This window comes from Vanellus vanellus (assembly GCF_965231255.1).
Source record: "Vanellus vanellus genome assembly, chromosome: 4".
Classification (NCBI taxonomy): Eukaryota; Metazoa; Chordata; class Aves; order Charadriiformes; family Charadriidae; genus Vanellus; species Vanellus vanellus.
The window spans coordinates 11,481,595-11,500,551 of NC_138909.1; positions in this window are offsets into that span (position 1 = coordinate 11,481,595).

Sequence of the window (18,957 nt, forward strand, 5' to 3'; positions counted from 1 at the left end):
GGCTGTCGTCTTTAGTCACCTCAGCTCCAGGCTGGACTAGTGCCCTGTGGCTTGACACTGGGAGGCAGCTCTGCAGGTGAGGAACGGGAAGTTTTCTAGTAAAGAATCACAGAGGTTGTCATCAGTCCTGTAAATTACTACGTTTATTTTTGTAGGCAGTTCGGTAACATCCACATTTCTCTTGAGTGTGCCTGTGGTTCCTGCCTCTTTTCTTCTATTCTGCAACTTTTGGTAGTTATATTTGTTCTCAGGTTCACAGAATCAAGAGATGTCGTTCAATAGACTGCTGAATTAAAAATTTAAAATTAAAAAGATGTTGACTCTGACGTTTGAAAAGATCACACACCTGTATTTAAAAGGGGAGGAAAGACACTATAGCAAGTAAACTCTCATTAAGCGTAGTTATTCTTTGAAACTCCGACCGTGAAAGTCCCACCTTTATTGTGGTGTACGCTGTACTGATACAAAATTAAGAGATGTCCCTCAAGGGGACCTTAAGCCCGACTTCAGAATAAATATTTCTAAAGCATTTACTATCTAACCTAGAGATTCTGACCTAAAGTTCCCTTGTAAATACTGGTGTGCTGTGTATAGTGAAATCAAAGCATGTCATTGTGACGTGTGAACTGCCAAAAAAAAGGTATCGGGCTCCGAATGAGACAGACCACCTAAATATAAAATTTAAAAAAAGCGTAGAAATGCAAGATAATTAAAGGCAATATATACTCTGAACTTGGAAGTGCAGAAGTACACGTGCTAGTATGTCTTTCGTTTCTACTCCAGCCTCTTCAAATTGCCTTATTCTGGTATACCTCCCTCAGTTACCTTAATCCTGCAAGCTTTGTCAGAAACCGGCAAAGATGCTTTTTGCACTACGCCTCTCCCGATTGCCAGGTGTCAGGTAATACACAAAAGGGAAGTAAACCGCCTTAAAAGCCACACCGATCGTTCAAGAAATGTCTCGTGGCTTATCTTCTGTTTCTGAAGCAGCAACCATGAGCGCAGATGCAGCAGGAGCCCCTGTGCCCACCCAGAGGGCCTCAAGCAGAGAATGCCCAAATGAAGGGAGGAAAACGCGGTTTAAATATGTTGTACCGGACTGGATGGTGTAGTCCTTGACTGCGTGTATAAACAGAGACAGAGGTGTCAGCACTGCTTATCTTCAGCCTGACAAGCTTTCACAGGTACACAGAAATGCCCAGAATTTTGACTGGTAATTTGACTTTCAGTGGTAACTCAACCACCATTTGGACAAAACGGATTTAATGATGTAGACCCACATACTGCATCTGAAATTCTGGAATAAAACCCCTAGTTGCGTGACACTGCTGTGGATTTACCTTTTGTTGCTGTAGGCGTAATTTTCTCAGCAGATGAAGATGATGATTAATTTTTCTTTTTCTCTTTTTAAAATAAATAAACCAAAATAGAACAAGTTTAAATAAAAACACCTGACAAACAAGGACTAACATGAAAAAAGCATGTGTTGAACAATGAATTTAGCAAAAGATGCATATAAGAGAAAGATGTTTAAGTTCTAACAGCTGCAAACTACCAATTCCAGTTTAGAGAAAGTCAACCTGTAAATAAAGCTGAGATTTCCTCCCAGTGACAGGAATTAAATGTTGGCCCAAACTCTGTAGAAAGTGAGGCAGACTCTTTGTTGGCCGATGGGTTTAAATGTTTAAAAGTCTAGAGGTGGTTCTTTCCAGCGGTGCCGGAAGTGATTCCAAAGCTGTGATTTTAATGTAGGAGTCAGCTGAAAAAAAATGCACAGCGTTTGTTTGCAGAAAGGCAACTCTGTGTGTGTGTGTGTTTTCTTGGGGTGGGGTGTTTCAGGTGTTTCAAGTCCTGATGGAATCATTTTTGCAGATATCATTCTGCTTATAGGGGAAAGACATTTTCCGAGGGAAGGCGTTCAGTTTTAGGTTTGACACGTTGCTGTAGACATTTTGATCTGCCAAGTACCCAAATGGCACTTGTTGGGAGTTTTGTGTCCTAAGTCAGGACAGGAGTAGCTGGCTGAGCGGCTGTAGGAATAAGTATTTTGTAGGACTGTACAATAAGCTATTTTCTTCCAATCAAAGGTTTGAGTGTTTGTGTTTAGCGTATCTGTATACCTCTATTATTGTGTTCATTTTGAAAGTGAAAATCGGAGGAGGGAAAGTCTGCAATTGTTGATCGGCGCCTTTGAGTTCCCTTGGTTAATTGTTGCCACGAGAAACACACTTCCGAGTTAGCTGGATTTCCAGACGACGCTTCATCCTTTTCTTTCCCGTGAGTTATTAGCAGCGGCTGTGTGGAACTTGAGCACTGTGTGCTAATCTTTTTTTACGGCCACCCACCTCTTTCCCCTTTTTCATTTGGGAGATGATGCTTCGATAGCCAGCCAAGGATCATTCTAAGATGGCAAGACACAACATGCCATTGTTGCCAGCTGCCTAATGCTGCTTTCAGTGCTATTTTCGAAAGCGTAGATGGACAGAGGCAGAGGGCAAGCTGCCTATTTCACGGCTAGGCAGGCACTGCTGATTAGGATAAGGTCTAAAAAGCTGGCCTTATCCTAGTTATTTTAATAGAGTTCGACAAGGGATGAAGCTGATCCTGTATTTATTTTGTAACTGTTTCCCTGGAGACAATCTGTGTGAGCTGGCTAAATTCTCAAGGACACATGCTAATAAATAAATAAATAAATAAATAAATTCATAATTAATGGGGCTGACTGGTGTTGGCCTGGCTGCCACATGTGCCTTTCCTCTGAAGGGATGATTTACGCTTCTCACAGGCTGTGAGTGTTTGTTTGGGGGGCTCTTCAAGTGATACTATATACTGTAAATGATTTATAATGCCGTTGCCGTGATTATTTACTGAGAATCCAAATGCGCTGAGTAGGGCTTACAACGCGGTTGGTATTACACAGACAACAATAAATTTTAAAATGAGAAATTGTTTTAGGATAAATACTGCAAAGTTTGTTATTATTCATGTGTGCCTGGTACTGTACTAGTATTAGAATTATTATTGTGTTGCAAAACAAGTAAAGTAACGGTTTATAACTTAACTCACTTGTAGTCTATGACACCTGGTTATTTATACTGACAAATGCCAAGAGATGACGTGATTCTGATTCTCCTTCCACGGGTACCTTTGTAAATCAAACATCCACCAAAGAAAGCAAAGCTACCGGGCTATGGAGCTGGAACACGTGGGAGGAAGGAAGGCACAAATAGTGACTGAACATCTGCTTGTAGTGTTGCAGGTAGCTCAGTATCACCCAAAAGAAAGCTAAATACCGTTACATTTTTTGTGACAGCAGTATGAGATAGGTAGTTTGCAAGTGGGAATCAGCTCAGCTAATGCAATTAAGTTTTAACTAATATTTAAATCACAGCGTTGCTATTTGTTCACACCCAGTTTTTGTTTGTGAAACTGGGCAAATGCTGTCTGTTTACTTGGTAGTCTTTACTCCTTTGCATGCTTCCGTCTTTTGCTTTTAATAATTTCAGGATTACATAAGCAGAAGAATGTCTCAACCTGTAGTTTAGGCAGTCTGCCACCTTCATTTCCTGCCCTTTAGAAGCTAACAGCCTCAGCCTTCGTTGCCAGGGTTTAGATTGAAAGCATCCCCATGTTGATGAAGCCTCGGGCTTTATACGCCGTACAGACATACTTCTGGAAAATAGAAAATGTTATAATGAGCGAGGCTTCTATTAGGTTGCCTTTCCATGGGACTAACTCTGCACACATTTACACCTACAAAAGCTCAGGTAGATGCAGAGGATTTGTAGTGAGCGGTATTCTCAGCGATTAAGGCATTTACAATGCCTGACTTTAGTTACAATCGCCTGAACACCCTGGGGTGGGTTTATAATCAGCTGGGGGGGGACGGGCACAGCACCACAACTATTCAGAGCTGAACTTCACCTCACAAGCATTTGAAACCACCGTTAGGAAAAAGGCCCTTGTTCTTCTTTCTCTACTCTTTCTTTACTCTAAAGAGTAAAAAGGGGATGCCGTCTTCACCGGTAACCCTCCTGTGTGCCGCTGTCCCACACGTGCAGAATGGAGGTCCCGCATCCGTAGCACAAATTCAAACACACTTACGACTGTTCTGCGTTTTGCCTCTGACGAAATGGATGAGCAAGTGATGCCCATAATACGAATTTTAACTGTGTTGTTATGAAAGCAAGGAAGACTCTTGTTACTGGTTTCTTTGACGGTTTTGTTTGTACTGAAGACTGTGCCTTAGGACATGATTACAGATTTCCGTTTTGCTCCACTTTTATGAATTAAACAAAGCAGAGCAGAAACAAAGCAAACGGAAAACCTTGATAGACTGATAAAGCAAGTGTGTAGAGCTGTAAATCACTGAGGACAGGATGGGAACTCTTTAAACTTACTGTGCACAATCTATTATATTTACATTTAAAGTGATTTTTTTAACTCCCCACTTCTCTTCTCTAATGCGCATTTATCACAATGTAGAAGAAAAAGCAATCAAGCTTCATTTCGTAGCATTTGTTAGAAACATATTAATTTATATTGAAAGCAGAGATTCTATTCCATCTAGAATGGCTGCCTATTCATTAAATCTGTATCACTAGGCAGACACCTCAAACAACTTTCTTCTTCAATTAGAAGTGAATCAATTTTGTTACAACATGATAGCAGGCAGGAAGGTTTCTGTGATGGAGCACTTGCTGGGGTAGGAAGCCAGATCTACTGCAAATAATATAAACATTGTAGCTAGAAAACTGTTTTCAATGCACCTTTTACACTACCTTCAATATATAAACCCATCAATGACTAATAAGGCGTAATTCATTAGGTATATTATTTTTTATTATTTCCTAGTATAGCATGTCCATGAGCCATAATCAAAATCTTTGTGACTGTCATATTATTTAACTATACACGCAATAAGAAATCATATATGCAGTGCTGTGTTTTTCATAACGGAGGTATAGCTGCTAGCAACGGCTTTGGAACTTGTTTTTTGGGGTTATCATGGTAATAATATATGTCAGTTTCCTTGTTTTGGTTGTTACTGTGATTTTAAACAATTTGAATACTAAAAATGTTGAAAATGTGGTTTGAATCTTCTTCCTTGCAGTTTATGGTGATGTACCACTACTCTGTCAATAGTGAAAATTGTAATTATCTGATTAGCTTGTTATTGCAGGGCTGTTCTGAAAAGAAGCTCAAGTCATTTTTTTTAAGAATAAAAGAAAAAACCCACAACTTTCGCTACGTGCGTATTATCCTTACTGATTATTCAAACAATGTTAGTGTTAGTTTTCATCGTCTGAAAAATTTATTTTGCAGGAATTTATCTAAAAGTATGTAAAATCTGGTATTTTTAAGCGGTAGGCTTGCTTTCAGATCCAGTGAGTGCAAAATCTTAACATTTGCTGAGGTTTTATGTTTGAACCATTGTAAAACAAGATGTTGAGCTGAACAAGATGGGTTTTCCTCTGGTTTTTGTGCCAAGCTGTGGAAAACCTTGGTACCTTATTCTTTAAACAGAAAGTAATAAATCAGTCATACAAAATTTACAATATGGGTCCGGTCTTACTCATAAAAGTTCACAATATAACTTTCCTGGGTAGTAAAAATTACGGACCCGACAGAGATACCCATTTATGATATGTGATAATTTCCCCTCTCCCTCCCAGACTATCGCATCATGCGCCACCAGCAATAAATCTTCTTTCGTCCTTTACTGTAAGAGAAAACTGTCTTATCACCTTTTCCTGTTATTATTTTTCCTCTGTTCCAGTAGTCCTAACCACCTTTTCTCCTAGGTATTTCCCAATTAACATGTCTATTTAATCTCACAACTAGTGTTCTCTACTTGCATTACCTTTGAAAGTTGTTCTTTTTTTTCCAGACTGGGAGAAGAAAGTGTATTGCTGAAAGACTGGCTATATGAGCTCGTCTGATAAAACGCGTCTTTTTGAGGCACTATCATGCTTGTAACAACCCCGTTAATAATAACATTACATTCTTACCTAGTACTTTAGTACTGCAAAAATTTCAGAGTGAAGTCATGGTCTGTTTAGTTCAGGGTTTCCTAGTGGAAAAAGGTTTTGTAACTGATAATTCCCTGACAGTGTGGAAAATATTAAATATTCTGAGATTAATGGGGAAAAGAAGAGGATATTGTTGAGAAGATGATCTAAACTAGAGTCCAGCCTCTGGACGTGGCGCTTAGGGACATGGTTTAGCGGGGGTTGTGGCAGTGTTAGGTTGATGGTTGGACTCCATGATCGTAAAGGTCCCTTCCAACCTAGACAATCTGCGAATCTGTGATTTCAGATTCATTTCAAGCTTAGAAGCACGGTTAAGTTTAGTCATATATTACAGCTAAGCGTATATAAGAAAATAGTAGGGTTCTACAAGTTCCTAGAAACCCATGAGAAGGCTGTGACGTGATCCTGCCTGGGTAGGTAAGCACCCTATGGCTGTTACAATCTATTTCTACTTTCAAAACATGTGTGGCAATGTTCGTCCTCACACGGTCTTTAAAAAAAATCCCCTAAACTTTCAAAGAACGAAGGGTAAGGATGCGTTACTTTGACGATTACTTGCAAGTGCGTGTCGTATGAAAAAAAGGTGGTAGAAAATGATGAGTTCTCCTGACAGAGAGGGGTTACTGCTGGAGGCACGCGGTAACGTGGTCTGAGAGCTGAGCTGTACAGCGTACGTGGAGAGGGAGTTACCGGCAACGCTACAGATGAGGCTCTGCAGACTGCACTTAAGATTCTAAACACAAGATGTTGTTTTATTGTGGAGAGTCCCATTACTGAGTGATAGGGCAATAAAACGGCAGATGAAATTCAAAATTGATAAATGCAAAGCAATATTCTTGTGGAAAAGTAGTTTTAAGTTTATAAACAGTGGTGAGCTCTAAATTATCTATTCCTATCCAAGATGAAAAGGCAGTGCGTTTGACAGCTCTGTGAAACCATCAGCTCAGAAGCAAACAGAATTTCAAGAACGTTAGTTGAGGAATAGATTGTGAAACAGAAATCATCCAACAGTTCCCCTGTATGTGCCCATGAGATCACAAAGCTTGATTATCGAAAAGTGAAAGTTTAAAGTGTACAGAAAGAATTATCAAAGGTTATCAAAGTTTGGAGTTGTTTTCACACAAGGAGAGCTTATTTGGACTAAGACTCTTCATCCTGGAAAAAATAAAGTCAATTAAGGTAGGGCATGACAGGTGTTTCTAAGACATGTTAAAAAAAGAGTGACAATAAGGTGATCACAATCGAAGTACTGAACACATTAAATGAAACAACAGATTTACAGCAAACCACATGCTTATAAAACAACCAGTTTGTTTAAAACAAATGAAGTATTTCTTCACACCAGAGTGGCATTAAATTACATGATATATTTTGAATGCCAAAACTTTGCATGGGTTCAAAAAAACCCCGAACAAATTCACAAAAGAAAGCATTATCACTATCTATGACATACAAAAGCAGTGCTACCACACAGGTTTTGGGTAGGTGGGCAGGTTTTCTGAAATAAGTATCACTGGTGTCTGTCTGTCTTTTTTTACACCTTCTTTAGGCATCGACTCTGGCCGATCAGAGGTAGGCGTCCTGGTTTCAGCTGGGGTAGAGTTAATTTTCTTCCTAGTGGCTGCTGTGTTTCAGATTTGGTATGAAAGGAATGTCAATAATGCATATTGTTTTAGTTGTTGCTAGGTGATGTTTATAGTATTCAAGAACTTTTTTCAGCTTCCCGTAGAAGCTGAGAAGGAGCATAGACAGAACAATGGAATGGCCAATGGAGTATTCCGTACCATAGACAACCTGCTCAGTATCTACCCAGGGGTTGGCTGCGGGCCATGATCTTTCTTTGGGTCGGGCTGGGCAACCAATTCACTGGGTTGGTGAGAGTGACTTGTGTCTTATATTCTTATACCATTATTGTATTATTGTTGTTATTTTCCGTTATTGTGCTATCAAACTGTCTTTATCTCAACCCACGAGGTTTTTTTTTCCCTTTCCCCTCCTTTTCTGCCTCTTCTCCCTACCCTTCTGGAGGGGGAAGGGGGAGTGAGTGAGGGGCTGCGTGGTCCTAGTTGCTGGCTGGGGTTAAACCACAACAGTGGGACACAAGGGCACATGGACCTTTGTTCTAACCCTGTTTTATTGTTTGCACCTGATGAAATGCAAATAAATATCTTTTGCCATTATACTTTGAAAGCCTCTCACAAAAATTAAAGATAAATGGCGATCCTGGATATTTGGCGATTTCCTGGTAAATACCTCATACAAATCCTAATCTTTCTCAGTTTCTAAACTTCCTCAAAGTACTTCTCAGCATTCTGCCCCCTTTTTTTAGGATATAAATTATTCTATATCAAGTTTCTGAATATAAATACATTTTGCTATTATTGCTGTCTGAAGTAAGCTTGGCTTATAAGCCTGTAGCATTAACTTCCAGAACAAAGGAATGTATAGGTAATTGGAACAGGGAACACTGTCATCCCTGATACCTCTGACTTTTCACATGCTCTTTGTTCCATCTTCCTACCACAACTGTCCATAATATGATTTCAGAAGAGACACAAAACCGAGAGCTGTTTTCCACTGATAAAAATGAGCAATGCGACTTTCAGGATGGGAAACCAGCTAACTGGAGAACGGATCTGAAATAGTTTCATTGACCATCTCTTACCCAATTTTGGCAGTTGATTGATTTTTTTCTTCTTCTATTTCACTTTAACTTTCACCGACTTTTATTATTTTTTTCTAAAGATTACTGACTTGTGTCTTAATACTCCATTATACTCTAGTCTCAGGAGTCAAAGAAGTCAATGACTACTGGAAGTGTCCAGAGCTGCTTAAAAGTTACCCAAAAATGGCAAGATAAAATCCACAGGGAGAAATAAAGATCATTTTCACCATAAGACATTTTCTAAGCTTTCCCTACTTTAGTACATAATTCATTTGATTATCTTACGTGTTGAAATTTGTGAACTATGAATTTTTCAATCTTGCATGAGAAAATAAGTTCTTGTTCAATACTCAAATCCTGTTCAGGCGTGTTTCTTTGAACCGAGCGTCTGAATTAGAACTTAAACATCTTTTTCATTAGGTGAAAAGGTCACTTCTTAGTTCCTCGATAGGAAGCACATTTGGTAGCAAATGTTAATAGGCAGGAAGTAGGTCTTGGATTAGGTAGTTACTCTACATTTCTTGATATCAAAAGGTTATGGAGTTAGAGATGTTGCTTGACGAAACTCCTGGAGTTAGTATTCTTCGGTTTTCCTTTACTTTGATTGACCTATGTTGGAAACTCTATAAATAAACAATTGAGGTTCTTTGCAAGGTTCATTTGCCGTTAAGACCAGTATAAGCCTCGCCAGAATGTTTGAGGGGTAGGTTGCCTTCACTCCGAGTTACTCTGAGCTGCTTAAATGCACGGATGGGAACTTTCTCTCCACTGCTGCCCTCGAGCATAGCGCTTCTCTTTTGCATCTCAAAGAAATATAAACAATGGGAAAGGTGTCTTTTGTGTAACATACTTAAACTATTCTTGATGCATTACTTATATAGGCTAATCTTTTTAAATCAAAATATTGAAGCATTAGTGGCGCACTCTGAAATTTGTATCAGTGTTACCTTTGCTTAATGTTTTTAGCTTAAGATGGTTATGAACACAGAGATTGCTGATGAGGCAAAATTTGAGGTGTTTATTCTTTAAGATGCACAAATTGCTTACAAACCATATTTTTGATTAGGCTACTAAGGGTCACACTTAGAAAGTTGTAAACGTGATTTACACAGAAATGAGCAATCACGTTAATTCACTCATTTAAAACTTGTTCAGCAGAAGGCACAGTTTTCAGCAGGAAGATGAAACAGGAAAATTATATACAATGAGGCTAATTGCCATCAGTTTCTTAACCCTTTCAGTGCAACAACTAATGGAAGTGCGCTCTTGGTTTTAGTGAATTTTGTTGTCCGGGTTTTCTAGTAGGACAATTCAAATGATTAGTCTAGGAGGTCAGTCTCTTTGGTTGCCGGGAGCTGGAACCTGTCTCTTCATCTCCTATTATTAGTGGTTTGTGTGTCCCCTTTTGCCATTGATTGTCTGTCAGACCTTTTTACAGTGTAGAAGCCTATCACTTAATAGATCTACAGATCTAAGAGGAATATATTCAATGTGTTGTTTTTACCTTTTATTATTTTACCTTTGATCTTCTGAGGACACAGTGAGGTGTGCAACACAGACACAAGCTACATCTATAAAATAACTCTCGTTTTCTCATAAAATTTTTCACAGGACCCACACGTTTTCCCACACATTTTCCTTTTGTTCTTAAAACAGTTTGCATCAGGATATCTATACCCTATTACTGAAGCAAAAGCTGATATGAGTTTTGAATTAGGACTTACTCTTTTGGGGCTAGATGAGGATACATATTTGATTAAGGGGAAATGATGGGAAAGAGCCCTTTGCTGGCGGCATCTGTTGACTTCAGCGGGTTGATGCCCGTTTACCTGTTGAAGCTGCCGCAGGTACCTGGTGCAGGGTTTCCTCGGTCTCCCCTCTGCGTATGCACGGCCAGTGATGATGGCTGGTGGAATGAATCATGGAATTTTCAGAGTTGGAAGGGACCTCTAGAGATCATCTAGTCCAACTCCCCTGCTAAAGCAGGATTGCCCAGAGCACATTACTCAGGACTGCATCCAGGCGGGTCTTGAAAATCTCCAGGGAAGGGAACTCCACAGCCTCCCTGGGCAGCCTGTGCCAGTGCTCTGTCACCCTCACCGTAAAGAAGTGTTTCTGTGTATTTGAACGGAACTTCCTGTGTTCCAACTTGTGCCCATTACCCCTCGTCCTGTCACTTGGAACCATTGAAAAGAGCCTGGCTCCATCCTCCTTCAACCCACCCTTTAGATACTTGTACGCCATAATAAGGTCTCCCCTCAGCCTTCTCTTCTCCAGGCTGAAGAGTCCCAGCTCTCGCAGCCTTTCCTCATAAGGGAGATGCTCCAAGCCCTTAATCATCGTAGTTGCTCCTCGCTGGACTCGCTCCAGCAGTTCCCTGTCCCTCCTGAAGTAGGAGGAGAGCAGGAACGTGACTCCATCCGCTCCTCAACCATTATCTCTTTGCCTGGAGGAGACAGGGAATAGGAAAGACGCTTAAAACACCACATTTGGGTGCATTTTGGGGCAACTGTGAAAACAAGATACAGTTCTCTCCTCTCTTGATGTTGTAATCCTGTCAGCTTTCATTCACTCTTTTACAGCTGTAGCTATACGTATGTATATGCCAACACATATTTAAATAAGCCATTAATTTCCCGTCTTGTAGAATTTCTTCCCAGGTACAATTCTTACTATCTTTTTATATTGTAAAATTTACACTTTAATTAAGACTGCTAAGAGAAATGCTACAGTGTCTCACAGATGAAGAAAGAATTATTCATAGGAACAAATTCATTTCCCAGCTACCAAAGCTGAATAGCCCCTATCTGTGTGTTCGCCCGTTGTTTAAATATTGCTCCTTTCAGATGAACTCCTTGATTGCAAGTGGTTTAGAATGTGCCAGTTGTTAAAGTACATTTTCACTCGACTATGAACCTTCCAAGAATAATCACGTTTAAAGAAAGAAAACGTGAGAAACGGAAACCACAAAAGAGAGAAAAATGACTGTAAACGTATCTATCCCATGGTTTCTTCATTTATGCTTTCGGTTAGTCAGCTTTATTTTACGGTAATCTTGTCACCGTACCCTTAGCTGAGCACGCATCTGAGCAGAGCAGAAAACACGGTAATCCTTAGGCAGCTGTGTTCAGCGTCTCACGTGTAGGTGTTCCTGTTCCTGCAGCACACTTACATCCAGACAAGTGCTATGGTTGGACTGTGCTCTCCTCCAACTCTTCTGTCTTCTGGGGACTCTGTGTATTTCTTTTTATTGTTAAAACAGGTTTTTTTGGTTAATCTTAAAGGATTAAAAACCGTAGGATTCAGAAATGACCTGCATTTGTGACATTTTTGCCAACTTATTAAGACTGTGAGCTACTCCTACGGAGTACAAAAATATTCTTTTCCTAATACCTGCCGCTTTGTAAAGTGCACAATGTTGTCCTGTAACTTAGCCCGTTGAGCGAGTTTATCAGTAAACTCCGAACCGTCGTTGTTAACATTCTCCGTGAACAAAAGAGCAGCCTTGATAAGTGTCTGTGCTCCTCTGAATTCGCACACCAGCGTTCTTCAAACTGAAAACCCATTTGACTAGGCTGCGTGTTCCTGATAAACACAGCAAATTCTAACAGTGTAATATGTCACAAGCAAATATTCTGTAGCTGGAAACAAACAAATGAACAAACAAAAACCATCCAAGCGACTCTCCCCACCGCCTCCCCTCCTTCACCCAAAAGCTCGCCTATGGCAGGGACAAACGCTTGGAAAAAGGCGAGTCAGTAAGTCCTCCAGCTTTCTCCTCAGAAGTAGGAAATAAGTGGTGGTCTAAAGATTGTTTTATATTACATTAAATACCAAGATTCGTATAAAAATTAGACATTTTTTATGACTCTGGTGTACTTCTGTGGAGTTGCCTGCTCCTATTGATGCCTCTAAACGTGGTGAAGAAAAGAACACCGTATGCCCACCAGGAAAGGGATAGTGAAACCTGTAATTCCTCTTCATCCTCCATACGCTCAGCCTGCTGACCTGGGAAGTCTTTAATCACTGTTACAAGTGACTCAGCCTTCTCCCCAGAGCAGATATGTATCTCATGGTGTTCCCAATGTTTCGACGTGGGCACTGTAATTCTGTATTGCTCTTTCTTTGGGTTTTGATGCAAAGGAAAAGGCACTGTATTAAATCTGTGTTCAGCATCAAGGATCCTTTAAATTTTGGCATAAATTACATCTTTATTAGTGACATAAACATGAAAGCATAATGATTAGTACCTATTCTATCACTTTATTAGCTGCTCAAACATAGAGTTACATTTGGTGCTGTTACTAGAGATTTGTGTAATACAGTATAAGAAAAAGATGTGTAATACAGTATAAGAAAAAGATATGTAATCAAGCATTAGCTAAAGTGTATCCTCTAATAATTAGATAAACTGGCTGTCAAAATTTTGGAAATACTAGCAAACTTAAAGTAATTGTTTTTCTTCCATTAAAAAAACCATCAGTTTAGCCCTATATTGCATAAGGTCTTCAATTTAAAGGAAAAAAGAAAAGCAACTCAACACTTTAGGGTTTTTTTCCTACTATATATGTGACCAAATACAAACCCAAAGTGATTGATAAAAACCTAGTTATTATTTAACACTTATGAAAAGCTCTGAACACCTCTATTGATCTCTACAGGTGCTTTAATCATTATTTTAAAATGGGCTATGATGTAATGAAAGTGAGTGAGTATTCAGTTTGATCTGGCCCTGCAGATCCAAGAAATACTATTATCAATGCCCATTCATTGTCAGAGGAAAGGAAGGAAAAAAAGCTGATTTAGGACTCTCAAATGATCTAAAGGTGGAAAAAAGCCATTGAATATAAAGTAGATTAGGGTTTTTTTATACCAGATACTATGTTGCAGAAGGGTGTAAATAAATTAATAAATACACCATTTCGTCAGAGTCACTGATTAAAAATAAGTGAAAAGTAGGTGCCAGAGACACCTGTAAGATTTATTCCATGTAAGTCACTGTAGAGGAGCACAATAAAATGTTTTCATACACATACCTCCAGTGAAACTCAGAGCAGACATTTGTGGAAACAGATTTTCTCACATGTTAAGAAAGTCTTCTTCGTTCCACAACCCTGAAGCGGGGCAGGGGAAGAAGTCCCTTAAAAATTCCAGACAAGTCTTAATACATCAAAGCTTTTCGTTTCTCAGCTCAGTTTTTCAGATGATTTAATGCCTTTGGAAATCACACAGAAGTTTTGACTGACAATGTGGCATTAGATTGCATTTTAAGTGCCAACAGAAGATGCAGCATCATTACCTTGAATTAAAGAGCAAGAAGAGCTTTCTACTGGGAGCATTATGGTACCTATAGGAAGGAAATAATTCAAGAGTGCTCTTCATGAAATTAGCTTTTTACCTCGGTTCTAGAATAAATGATAAAATTGTCTACAGAATCTGTCCTAAATCAGTAGAAAGCTGCCCCTCCTAAATCTCAGTAACTGTTTAGGGTAATCTTCAACAGCTGGGTGCCGTTAGAGTTTGTACTAATGGTTATAATGTGGAGTCCTCTAACCCAGAGCTTATTGCTACTTGTCTAACATGGGCTTGAAATGAGGTGACATAGTAATGAGTTGATACAAATTACTTTTATAACTTTCACACTGCTTCTAGGCAGAGGCCGTCTAAGGAAAGCTATTGTCTGCTTTTTTGAGATAATGTGTTCCATGTGATTGAATACGGCTGTTTGTTAAAATATTAGAAGAAAATGTACATGTGTCAGTGGTTTCCATTCTCTACCTCCCCTTACTTGCTGTGGTTAGATAAAATTACTTAGCTGGCTTTACCAAAACAATTATATTTGTTTTGCCGATGACAGCAAAACAGACTTCTGGACGGTACGTGAGCACTTGCTATTGTAACACAGCCTAATTATTACAATAATTTGCAGCTTTGTGTGTTAGCTAATGCCAATTGATGTGACTTTACTTATGGCACATCAATTCATAATCGAAGAGCATACCTGCAGACACTTTTTGCTGCCTGACACAGCAAAGCACTGTCATAAGCACAGTGATGACTCTGCGCTTGATTCCTCCCTCATTCAAATCAGTGGGAAAGAAGATTGGAATGGCGCAGTTGGATTATCTCAAAGCAGATGCTGTACATGACAAGCCCTTTAGACTGTCATTTTTGCAGAAAGAATTTGACAGACAAGCGAGTTTTACATATGCAAGGAGTCGCTGTGAAAGAAGCACAAGATACTCTTTCAATTTTGCAGACTTGTAAGATTTACTGTTTGTGCTAGACTTGAGTGAATAATTTTCATAGAATGATTTATTCAATGCATTTTGCTGCTTTCTCTTCTTATAGAGCAGACTGTAGTCTCCCACTAAATTATTATCATTATTTGATGATTCTTTTTTTTCTGAATGTTTTTTAACTTGCATGGGTTGGTTTCAAGCATGTTTCTTCTGCTACTTGATACTTTTCAGACTGTGAGACGTATTGGATCAGACAAAATATGAGAAGAGACTGTGTTGAAGATGACTGCAGGCACAAGCGCTTCCAATGTGGATCTCGTGACCATCAGGTAATAATTTCACATCCATGAAGAATCGTTCCAGTATAGAATCGTGATCCTGCAATCTTTTTACTGCTATCACGCAGGGCCACAGAGCGCCCTGTGGATGAGCTTTACATCGCTTTACGTTACAATGTATCACTGAGAGGTAGTTAGAACCCTAAATGATTGAAAACTTTGAAAACACAGAAATGGTTGTTTGCTTTTTTCATAATGTAAGCATGCCTAAATATTTTAGATATTCGTCTCCATATTAAGTTACCTTGTTATGAGCTACAGACTGACCTAGGAACAAATTAATTGCTGAGTTGGAAGAGGCAGCACACAAAGTAAAAGAGGCTGCAGTTTGTAATGTGTTTGATCAGTGTTTAAAGAATGAGCTCCATCAAGTTTTATCCACACCGTGTGGGCTTTCATGGGGCTAGGAAGGATACTGGATTCCTTTGGTGATTGGTCGCTTCGGGTTAATTTCCGAATTTCGTGTGCTTGTGTCTGGCATCCAACCAGGCAACTTGAGGATAAGCACATATAGGATAGTAGTGGATTGGGCCCCTCTTCACAGAGCACACGGAGCAACGCAAAGGCTCATGCAGCTACAGTCTTCCTCTTGTCACTCTGTCTGGACACATTACAAAAGAGAATTTGCACTTTCTAAGCCTGCCTGAAGTTGGGAAATGTGATCGGGAGGCAGAGCTTTATGGCATGGCTGGATAGCAGATTTGGCAGTAGGGCCTTGGGCTTTGACCGGATGTGCTAAAATTACAGATGAAAATGTGTCCTCCAGTGCCCAAGACATACTTTTCTCACTAATTTCAGAGTTGTGGGTGAACACACGCAAATTGCAGATCCTTTTTTACGTCTTACCAGATAATATATTCCAACCTTGAATTCTTTGCTCAGCATTTCTGGATTTTCATTCAACACTGCTGTCTTAGCTTTAGCTGGGTTGTTTATTAAATCTGTTTATTTATGTATTTAATCGTTTGCATAACCTTTTCTATTCTCGTCAATAAGATGTTTTTTCAGAGGAGGCAGTTATCTATCAGCTTCTCTGGACTGGTATTCCTATTAATAGCATAAACATCTCAGTACGATACTATGGTAACCTGCATGATTAGTATCTATGATGTTAAATCACAGATTTGACTGTTGAAGATTATTGATTGCACGTGTAACTTTCTCACCCTCCAGAATGTGGCATCTTCCTGCCTGGTGCAGAAACTACACCCTCTCAATACTTTTCCCACTGTCTTGGGGAGCAGGGGGGAGTTTGAAACCACTTCTCAATTGAAGTCCAAGAATTGTAATCATGTTGCTCAAACTCTACATATAAAAGGAAATTACTAAACCCCTATATGTCTATAGAGTTTTTCAGTGATCCATGTGAGCAAAGGTAACATAAAGTATTGTTGCCATTATTTGGGAAGCCAATTTTATGAGAACTCTGAATTTATTAGAATTACTATCTTTAAGCTTGATTTATTTTCCTTCAAGAACAGGCTTTCTAATGGAGTCCTATCTGCAGAGTAATAGACAAGTCAAGGTGAAGCTAACATAGTTTGGTATTATTTATATGGAAAAGTGAATTAAATGTAAGATTTTTTTATGCTATACCCCACTTAAAATTTGTGGCGGAAATTCCACTTTGCTGGGATGGCTTGCAAAATTTTTGAACTCTCGCTACAACCTCCTTTCAGGTAGTGATAAGGTCTCCCCTCAGCCTCCTTTTCTCCAGGCTAAACAAGCCCAGTTCCCTCAGCTGCTCCTCCTAGGACTTGTGTTCTAGAACCTTCACCAGCTTCATTGCTCTTCTTTGGACAGTGAGATTGTGTGGGGTGAAGCGTCGCCAAAAGCACCTCTCAGGTAACCGAGGCCTTGGTCACACCTACTCAGCTCTAAGTTACTAGATAATTTGGTAGGAGCTAGAAAAACAAAGGAGCGATGGGTAAATTAAGTTATAATGAGCTGTAGCCCTCCCCAGGAAGAGCAGAGGAGGAGGAGCTGCTACGTGCGGGGTCCAAATTGCCCTCCAGGACCTGACGTGTCGACGGGTTTTGGTCGTTGCCTTGTTCCCTGGGTGAGCGGTGCCAGTAGGCTTGATTTGTGTGAGTGGCCAGTGTCTGAGTGTCCTAGAGCAAAAGCATTGGAATAGAGGTTGCTATCCATACACTATACCCACCCGGCTGGTAAATAACTTCTAGTTTTTAACAATCGGTGGTGAGAGCAGGACAAGCGTGTATCAACACAGCTTTACAGCAGCTGGTAACGTATACTGATTTATGCCAGCTTCACATTTACAGCTAATCTTAAGAACTAGTAAGTGATGCTGGGTTTATACTGAATCATTTCTTTGATGCTACGGAAGATTGCAACTTAATAATAATGCCTTTAAATACCATAGTTAATTTTAGTTCAAAGCCTTTCTTTTTTATTTTTTAAATCTGGTAGCTGATAGTCTTTTTCCTCTTCAAAGGAGGATAAAATAAGCAACTTCTTCTTTGAGAATAAAATAATGAAACAAGAAAATGGCTCACAGGAAGAGTTTTTAAGACACTTTTATCTGAACTGATACTGACTCTCATAAAACTCTTAGCAAAACTGTCCTTCAGAAAACAAAGCAAAAAAATCCCCAAACAAAATAAAAAAGAAATCTGAAAACATTTTTCACTCTTTCTGCCTTTAATAGTTCACAGGGAGATACAAAAGTATTTTCCCCAGTTCTTTTTTTTCTTTTTTTTTTTTTTTTGGCTCTACGTGGCATATGTGCCTTTTAGCTCTTTAATTTTCTTCCACAACATCTTTTTCCTTCTCTGCAATTTAATGACTCCCAATTTCCTTTGTCGTACCATCTGGTTCGCTCCGTGTCTGTGAGACATTATTCCTTTCAGACACATGGTAAGTAACACCACCATGCCTAACTTTTTAACTGTATGTAGCATTTTACAGAACCAATTTTTCAACAGTTTTGTCAGTGGAAAATAGGGTGAATCTCCCCCAAAGAGGAAAATGGCTAATGAAATAAATAAATGGTGTAACTTGGTTATTTTTACTACTTGAAGTGTTTTCCAAAGTTTGGGTTTTGTGTATTGGTGTGAACAGCAAAAAGAAATTAGGATCAGGTATCACTGATGAAATTCTTGCAGTTTCTGTGTAAGAAACTTCCCAGATCCTATATTCCTGACTTAAAGAATATTCAGAAAAGAGAATATTCCTTGTTTATGGCCTCCTATGCCCATCACTCAGCCAAGAAGTGAGAACTTTCCTTTAACGCTTTTTTGGCGACATGCTGCTATCCCTGTTGAGCCAGTTTTCTGCTTGCTTACTATGTTTCATATTTCTGCTTTGTCCTCTAAAATAATTTATTGCTTCTCCCCAAACCTTATCCACATTCTTGGGCCTAACTAGCTCCCAAAATTACAGTGTTGGGGGCCGGGAAGAAGGACAGTATCTTGTGTCAGAGCTGTCCAATAGTTATTGCTTCAGCTGCCTAATTGCATAAAGGAGCTTAATGGTTCTTTATATCTGTCCTAAATGACAAGTGACTGTTAACACCCACCGCTGTCAGCAATTCATAACAATTTCCATAACCTATCCATAGCATTAAATATTTAATCAGGGTTATAATAAATTAGTTATGCACGCAAGTCAAAGTGCAGTCACTCACACCTACGCCGAGAAATAAAGAGGGCAAATAGACT